The sequence below is a fragment of the Mauremys reevesii genome, unplaced genomic scaffold (genome assembly GCF_016161935.1).
Source record: "Mauremys reevesii isolate NIE-2019 unplaced genomic scaffold, ASM1616193v1 Contig75, whole genome shotgun sequence".
Taxonomy (NCBI): Eukaryota; Metazoa; Chordata; order Testudines; family Geoemydidae; genus Mauremys; species Mauremys reevesii.
Genome location: NW_024100890.1, coordinates 207,555 through 216,777, shown reverse-complemented (window position 1 = coordinate 216,777; position 9,223 = coordinate 207,555). Strand labels below are relative to the sequence as shown.

Below are 9,223 nucleotides of genomic sequence, written 5' to 3'. Positions count from 1 at the left end.
GGGAGAGAGTTTGGGTGAGGAAGGAGGTTTGGGGTGCAGGCCCTGCGCTGGGGCAGGGGACTGGGGTGAAGGAGGTATGCAGGCTCTGGGAGGGAGTTTGGGGATGGGAGGGAGTGTGGAGGGAGGGGGTGTAAGTTCTGGGAGGGAATTTCGGGATAAGAGGGGGTGTGGAGGGAGGGAGTGCAGGGGTGAGGGCTGTGGGGTGAGGCTGGGGGTGGATTTGGGATGTGGCTGGGGATGAGGGGTTTGGGGTGTGGGAGGAGACTCAGGGCTGAGGCAGAGGGTTAGGATGCAGGGGAATGAGGGCTCTGGCTGGGGCTGGAGATGAGGGGTTTGGGGTGTTGGCGAGGTTCAGGGCCAGGACAGAGGGTTGGGCTGCGGGGGGATGAGGGCTCTGGCTGGGGGGTGGGCTCTGGGGTGGGGCAGGGCTGAGGATAAGTTTAAGGGGCAGGCAGACTGCCCTGGGATTGGAGCCAGAAAGAAGGACTCCCCCCAGCCCTCTCCCTGCTGGCAGCAGCGAGCTCTGGGGTAGGTACCTCCTTCTCACCCCCCCCATCACTGTACGTGCTCCTAGGGCCCCTCTCAGGTCCAGGAATCCCCCTCGCCTCCCCTGTGGTGGGTGCCATGCCGGGGGGGGGGAGGGGCTGCTATCACATGTGCGCCTCCTCCCCTGCTGCTGCCCCTCACTGTAGTCTCACTGGGGCTGCCCCTTGCCCAGCATGGGGCAAGAGCAGTGACTGTGGGCGGGGGGGGGGCAGCTGTACCGGTGAAGGGTCCCACTGGAAAATGAAAGGGTCTGAGGGGGGAAGGGCAGCCTGCCCTGGCAGGAGTGGAAGGAGGCACTAGGACCCTGTGGCAGCAGTTAATGCAGGCAGGCAGCATGGAGCTGCAGGGGACAGGAGAGACAAACACTCTGCTCCGGGACCCAGGGAGGTGCATGGGGGCAGCAAAGGGGGGGCCAGAGCACACTCAGGGGAGGTGCGGGGGGGGGCAGCCGGTGGGGCCAGGGGAAGACCCGGCCCCAAACATTTGTGGAGCCAGCAGGGCTGGCTCTAGCCATTTCACTGCCCAGAGCACGGCGGCACAGCACGTGGGGCGCTCTGCCTCTCACCGGTCCGTGGCTTCGGTGGACCTCCCGCAGGCATCCCTGCGGAGGGTCCGCTGGTCCCATGGCTGCGGTGGAGCATCAGCAGGCACGCCTGCGGGAGGTCCACGGGAGCTGCCTGCCGCCCTCCCGGCAACCGGCAGAGCGCCCCCCGTGGCATGCCGCCCCAAGCACATTCTTGGTGCGCTGGGGCCTGGAGCCGGCCCTGGGAGCCAGGCTCAGACCCTCAATATTGCTGGAGCCAGGAGGAGGAGTCAGAGAGGGAGAGAATGCTCCATTTTCTTGCTGGTAGTTACTGCACCTTTTCTTACCGGTCCTCCATACCCGCCCGTAGCACACAGGTCCAACAGTCAAATCTCTCAGGGTTCTCGGGCAGATCCTGCCGTGTGTCTCCACAACTCACACTTTTCCCATCCTCAGACAGGATGAGATGGGGATGAGCCGTGTCTGGATCCAGAGTCACATTTGCTGGAGAGAGAGAATCAGAGCGTTAGGGGCAGAGCTCAGCCCTGGGGTAGGCTTTGACGGTGTCAGTGACAGAATCTGCCCCAGCTGGGGAGTGACTCTGAATCTCCTTCCTGCAGGATTTACTGGTCAGCTCGGAATAGGGAGCAGCTCTGAGATGTCAGCACAGTGCAGGGGAGAGTCCGACCCTGGCAGAGATGGGCCCTGCAGCAAAAGGGTCACTTGAGACAGGTCTGGGACTCAGGCTCTTTCCTGTCCTGCTGCACATCTCTCCAGGGAGGGGACTAGAGCCCCACATGTCAGGGGGATGGGGGGCAACATAGTGGTGAAAAACTGAGCTCCCTCTGCTCAGTGCTCACTGACCCGCCTCACCTCTCCCTGCCGTTTCCCATCTTAAACCCCCTATTCCCAGATGAGAAAGAGCATCGCTGGGAGAGGAGAACAGATGCTGCCCATCCCTGCGCCCTCAGCCTACGTGAGAGCAAGGGGAGTGTTGGGGGAGAAGGAGCGGGAGGGGAAGGAGGGAGAGCAAGCAGAGAGGTGAATGGAGACATGATAGGAAGGGATCCCAGAGGGGAGAGAAAATCATATTGGATGAGGAGGAGATGGGGCAGGGGAGGCCCAGGGCAGAAGGATGTGAAAGGTTACAGAGAATTTGCTATGAGTGTGAAAACAGCAACTCACCTGCCTGTTCCCTCCAAGCAGCCACCATCACCAAACCTCCAGGCCCTTCCACCTTCCCCCACTTCTACAGCCTCTGCACCAGCCCCATTCAGCTGACAGCCTGCTGCTCTCCCCACTGTCCTGTTCCTGCCAGGCACTGCCGGCCCTCCAGACCCTTCCAAACGCTGCCCCATCCCTCAGTCCTCTGGGCCCTTCCGAATCCCAATGTGTCTCCCTCTTTGCACTCTCATGACTTTCCCCCTGGGCTCTCCCTGGGCTCTAGCACCAGGGTTCTTGTCACTGGGCATATTTTATTTCCTCACCTCCCTGTTTTGTCATTTGAAATCTCTGTGTTTCTCTCTCTGGTCTCTGAATTTTAGCATTTGCACGTCATTTCCTCGGTTTCCAACCTCTGAATTGTTAATCCTCAGTTACTGGGCATTTAACAGACCCAGAATTCAGTTTGCTCCTGTTCCACAGCCCGTGGCTCTGGCCCCCATGGCCTCAGGCAGGGAGGGGGCTGTGAGCAGGGACAGCCCGGGGGAGCTGCGGGAGAAGGAGCTGTGTCTTTGGCCCTGTGCTAGGGGCTGGCACACGTTAGTGGCTGTGCAGCCAGGCTGGGCAATGTGCCCAGAAAGCTCTTCAGGTCACGCTGCACATGAAGGCAGAGGAGGGGCAGGAGGAGTAGACACAATAGTGTCTGGATTTACTGCTGTACATCAGGCCATGGCTACACAAACTCCCTCCCCTTCCGTGCTGTGAAATGCAGGATGCTTGTGAGCTCTGCCCTGAGCAACCAACTCCCCTCCCACGGCCACAGTCAGGGGAAAGAAGCAAAACGTTCTAACAGCCACTGAGACTGGCACATTGATAGAATCTGAACTTCAGTTACCTTCTTGTACAGGTGGCGCAGAACTTCCCAGCCCTGGAAACACAGAATCAGAGATGAGAGCTCATCTGAACAAGCACATTAACAGAAATTAGTGTTGTAGAGAGGGAGGCACTCGTCTGGGATTAAAATAGAGAGGCCTCTGTTTGAGAGGTTTGTCCACTGTCCAGCACCAGGTCTAAAATGGATGTGATTTTGTCCAGTGCTGGATGGGGGACATCACTCCACCCCCTCCATCTCTGAAAAATGGCATCCCCCAGGCAGCATGACCTCACACGCACCATCACGCCAAGGGGGATGGGGTGGCACGGGGGGGCCCAAACCAAACCCGACAGTCTGAAAATGTCCAGTCTTCTGGGAGTGACTGAGTGACTCCTTATGTGTATAAAATGTTACACTGGGGAAAAGATATGTTCTAGATTTCAGCATAAAGTAAACAATCCCCAAATACACGTGTGAGCATTTCTCTGTCAGCGGCTACAATTTTAACAGACTCTTTTTTCCTTAGCAGAATTTCTATCACTTTTATAATTATTAATAATAAATAAGCCTTTCCCTTCTGACACTCTGAAGTCACATTGCCAGCCTGCTACCAAAGACCTGGTCCGGCTGCCATTCATGTCGCTGGCCAGTCTCCCCCAGAATTCAATGGGAGGCCTGAGGCATGAAGGGGAATTTTGAAAGGGATGGGAGCAGGACTGAATTGAGAATAATTCAGAAAAACAGAATTGAGGGATAGTTTCCCTCACCCAACCCAGCAGTGCTGACTGACCCGCCACCCAGGACTCTGGCGGCAGGGCCAGTGCAAGGATGTTTCACACCCTAGGCGAAACTTCCACCTTGCGGCCTTCCCCATCCCTGAGCCCCTGCCCTGAGCCCCCTCTCCGTGGCAGCTCCCCCCCTCCGCCCTGAAGCGCCCCCCCTGCGGCAGCTCCCCATCCCTCACCCTCCGCCCTGAGGCACCCCACCCCAGCTCACCCCTGCTCCATGCACGAGCACCCCAAGCACGCCGTCGCTGCTTCACTTCTCCCGCCTCCCAGGCTTGCGGCGCCAATCAGCTTAGGCGCCGCAAGCCTGGGAGACGGAGAAGTGGCAGCCACGGCGTGCTTGAGGAGGAGGCAGGGCAGGGGTGAGCTCAGGTGAGGAGTTCCTCTGCGTGCACCCCACACTTGCTGCAGGCGGCCTTCCCACGCTCCCTGCCCCAGCTCCTCCACCTAAATGCTGGCGCGACTGGGGCGGCTGACGAGCCGGCCCCAGCGGTCACTCCCAAAGAAAATCCCCCCCCCCCAAATCTTAGCACCCTAGGCGACTGCCTAGGTCGCCTAAATGGTTGCACCGGCCCTGCTTGTACCCTCCCCCAACCCTCTCCTCCCGCACCTCCCCACTTCCCCTCTTCTTCTGCAACCCTCCTGATACACCCTTTCCTCCTCCACGAATACATCACACCCCACTTCTCTGCCAGTGTAGAGCTCCCAAGTGCCCCCACAGCCGATCCTCTGCCTGAACCCTCTTTACTAGATCCCCATCCCTTTCCAGGTACAAGGTTTGAGGGTTAGTGCCTATGCCTTCCATGTGCATTTGGAGCACTAAAGATGGGGTTTTGCGGGGGCGAGATTTATACTGAAGTGAAATAAAAATAGGAGAAAGGGTTTGATCCCCACTGCAAGTGTAAACAGGGATTGCTGTGGTGAACGAGGTGGTCACGTTTGGGGGGGCAGCCCAGGGCTGGGGCGGCAGGGGGGGGGCACTGGTTAGGCGGGGGAGAGCCCAGAGCTGGGGTGGGGGGCAGCCAAAATTTTTTTTGCTTGGGGTGGCAAAAAACCTAGAGCCGGCCCTGCTCCCTGAGCCTCCAGCCCCATCAGGGCCTCTAACAGCATCTCGCTGAGAATCCCCTGAGCTGCTAGTGTGCACAAACGAACTCAGACACCCAAAATCACACTGTTGGCCACACAAACCTTTGTGTCTTTTCACCTTAGTCCAGAGCCGTCCCTGCCCCAAAGAGCTAGTGAAAAATGTTAACTGCATGAGAAAAAGAGATGGGAAATCTCAGGGCAGGGGAGCTTTGGATATCGATGCAATAGGAGCAGTAGTTACCTGGGCAGACGATGTTTCTTCTCCAGTCTGAAACCAAACACAGAGAGAGGGATGAGAACTCAGCTGAGCAAATGCAGCAACACCAGGGCTCTGGGATGAAGAGCAGCTTGTTTAAGCTGAACCCAGGCAAGAGCAAAGTGATTCAGAAGCAGGGACACATTTTGAAGAACTAGATGAGACTCCTCCCTTCATTCCATTGAATTTCTACAGCCCCATTCACCAAAGTCAAGGTGCAAAGACTCGGGTCCTATGTGACCTTTCACTAGGCCTAGGTGACCAGGTAGCATCAGTGTCTAAACAGCTCAGCTCACTAGGAAACTCTGCATCTTCCTGTGGGCAAGGGTCTGGCCACAGTGATCCCTGCCTCTGCCGCTGCCAGGCTGGGTTACTGCAGATCACTGAATCCACAGCTGAGTGTGAAGGCTCCAGCTGGTACCTAATGCAGCTGCCGGCCTTCTCCAGGGCTTAGGCCACAGTGACACATCAGGCCCATGTTCCAGTCCCTTCACTGGCTCTCAGTCCCCTTCTGAGGCCAGTTTAAGGCCTTGGTTTTAATCTGCAAATCAATTAAAGAATCCAGCCCCAGGGGAGGCTGTTTGTGAGATGTCCAGGTAGGAGGCTACAGAGGCAGAGCATTGTATGGGGCACCCAGGTTGCAGGGCGGGGGTGAGACAGCCACCCCTTAGTCTGGATTGTACCCTGGGTATGTCACAGTGACACCCTAAATTAAAGCTCCCTGGCTAAGCAGGGGATAGAGATGCCAAAACCCAGTGAAAATCAGAGGGGGTGGGGACAGGTGTTCCTGCCTGACGCTATGAATTCCCCTGTGAGAGCCCTAGGGACCATTTGACCCTCCTCCCTCCCCCGTGTTTAAAGCCCGAGCTGATTGGACCCCATGGAGAGTCTCCACCCCTACCCCACCTCTTCCCATCCCTGCTCCGCCCTCCAATTCCACCCCCTTCCCCAAATCCCCACCACTGTTCTGCCCCGACCCACCTCATTCCACCCCCTACCCCAAGTCCCAGGCCCCACCTTGCCTCTTCCTCACCTGCTCCCCGAGGTGTGCCACATCTCTGCTTCTCCCCCTCCTTCCCAGAGCATCCTGAGTGCCTTGAAACAGCTGTTTTGCAGCAGGCAGGAGGCATTGGGAGGGAGGGGGAAGAGTTGGCCAGCGAGGCTGCCAGTAGGTGAAATGCGCTGGGGGGAGGGGGGAGCTTGGCTTTAGGTGCAGACAGGGGCGGCTCTACGAATTCCGCCGCCCCAAGCAAGGCGGCACGCCACGCGGGTCGCGCTGCCGGTCCCCGGTCCCGCGGCTGCGGGGGACCTCTTGCAGGCATGACTGCGGAAGGTCCACCGGAGCCGCCTGCCGCCCTCCCGGTAAAATGCCGACCCACGCGCACGCTTGGCGCGCTGGGCTCTGGAGCCGGCCCTGGGTGCAGAGCACCCGCTAATTTTCTCTGTGGGTGCTCCGGGGCTATCTGCATCTATGGCAGTGGTGACAGTGATAGCAGCACCAGCAGCAGGCCAGTTGTAGACGTGGAGCCTTGCTCAATGCCCCCCTCCCCCCCACACACGTGCTTTTCAGGGGTGGGAGGTGAAGCCATGTGAGGGCACCTCTGAACTTGCCTGATTAAGAGCAACCAACTGTGAGTGGGCTGCAGTGGCGGGAGAGGGCAGTGGTGTGTTACAGGTTGTTCACTCATCGGATTTTCACACAGCAAGGTGGGAAACTGAGACAAAGGACATTGCCCAATGTCCTGTGGGGTGGGTGTTCGCTCAGGGTTACAGGCTTTCGAATCATGGCCGTGGTGTTTTCCCAGAACAATGCTGGGTCCTTTTGCCTTGTAATACAATTTTCCTTTTGTTACACCCAGACTCAGGGCAGGTGAGTGGGACATTTTGTCTCTTGTCCTGTGTCTACATCAGCACTTTTGTAAGTAAAACTTTTGTCAGTCAGGGTGTGAAAAAAGTACGTCCCTGACCAACATTAGTTTCACTGACAAAAGCACCAGTGTGGACAGTGACGTAGCTATTGCCGCTCATTGGGGACGGTTTAATTACGCTGGTGGGAGGTCGGCACAGAGTGGCCACATGGGAGACCCGATTGCAGGGCAGCTGCAGTGGTACAGCTGTGCCACTATAAGCCTTAAAGAGATCCAGGAATTACATTTTCCCAGATTATTGAGCGGGGTCTCAAGTTTTTTCTGGTTTGTATTGCTAAGAGGAACTCTTGACATTGAACCCAGCCCATGTGCTGCCGACTCCACCTGGCAGAAGGGTGAGAGATCGATAGATTCAGAGATAGTTTCAACACCACGGAAAAGGCTGCATTCGAGAAATAGAAACACTTACTAAGTTCTCTTTGAAGATTATCTAGGTAACATAGAATCAGAAACAAATGCTAATTAAGTGCATCTCTTCAAGGATGGAATCAACCCCAGCCCCGCATCATGCAGCCTTGCCTATCCCTCACAAACCCATTGATTCAGGATATGGGCAGGGAAACATCTGAGATCTGGGGAGAAGAGTCTCTTTCCAACATAAGCACATAAAAACGGCCGTACTGGGTCAGACCAAAGGTCCATCTAGCTCAGTATCCTGTCTACCAACAGTGGCCAATGCCAGGTGCCCCAGAGGGAGTGAACCTAACAGGTAACGATCAAGTGATCTCTCTCCTGCCATCCATCTCCACCCTCTGACAAACATGGGCAGGGCACGGAGCACCTACAAAGTCCCATAGGATGTGACTACACAGCAACTGAATTCCCCCAATTGACCCATGTCAGCTAACTAGGCTCACAAGAAATGGGCTGGGGGCCTGTAAAATTGGGGTGTAGACGTTTGGGCTCATTTTGTGCCTACACTAGAGTAAAGTATCAAAAAATAATTGATTATCTGCATGGACTTAGTTCTGAAAGTTTTGAATTCCTTAGGGAATTAGGGCCAGTTTTTTAAAGGTATTTAGGTTCCTAACTCCCATTGATTTCAATGGGCATTCAGTGTCCAAATACCTTTAAAAAGCTGCCCTTAGAGCCCCATCCCACTTTCTTGCAGATTACATGTTCCCATTCACTTTGCTGGGAGCGTTCGGTGTGCACGGAATGTAATATTGGGCCCTAAAATTATCAACATTATTCTGTTAGTGTTGGATCCTACACGCATTGAAATCCAAGGCACAGCTCTAATTGATGGTAGTGGTGCAGCATCAGGGCTTTCATGTTTTTCTCATTTAAAAAAATAAAACATGAGGAGACAAATTTGTATGAAGTTTTCCTTGTTGGAGAAAAGAGCACAACACTTACCGATTTCTGTATCACGTTTCCCTAAAAAAACCAGCAGAAATAATATAAATTATGATTAGGAACATTTTTCTCTTGGATATACGGTTGTCTGAGTTTTGTGAAAGTTGGACATTGTGTATAACTTTTCATATTACCTGGAGGGGGGTGGGCAGTGGGGAATTTATCAGGCTTAATTTCATCCCAATTTCCTTTTAAAATTAAATGAAAAAATGAACTCCTCCTCCTCAAACATAATTACACACAAGATCCATGTTGGACCAAATTATTTACTCATCAGATGAGGCAAGAGGACATTTGAGGGCACAGAGTCCTCCTCGTCCCCCATGTCATGGTGCCTCCAGCACCATGTGGATTTCACCCTCAGAGAAGATACATTGTAAAGAACATTTTCTTTCTAATTTCCTCTTACCCACATACTGAATACTTATCAATACATGATCACTGATATTTCATGTGATTTTCAAATTGATCTCTCTTTAATAATAATCATCATAAATAATAGAACAGCAATCAACTTAATGGAAAAGGTTCTATGTGGAGAAAAATTGAACTTACTGATTTCTCCAAGATGTTTCCCTAAAGAAAGGAAATAAAGCAAACAGATGTAAATACAAGTTATTTAAGAATATTTTCAGTTCATGGAGATTTAAAGGAGTGTTTTCATGATATGAACACCTGGCCCCTAAATACCAAACATTTCATTCA

At 54.3% G+C, this 9,223-nt stretch overlaps 1 long non-coding RNA gene across 1 annotated transcript; it reads right to left on the bottom strand.

Annotated features, from left to right (window-relative positions):
* Positions 1-1,461: 1,461 nt before the first annotated feature.
* On the bottom strand, positions 1,462-5,363 carry LOC120394716. The gene is made up of 3 exons (XR_005592381.1): positions 5,217-5,363; positions 3,126-3,158; positions 1,462-1,573 (listed from the first exon to the last, which is right to left on the bottom strand). It is a non-coding gene; the product is annotated as an uncharacterized LOC120394716 (long non-coding RNA).
* Between the last annotated feature and the right edge of the window lie 3,860 nt (positions 5,364-9,223).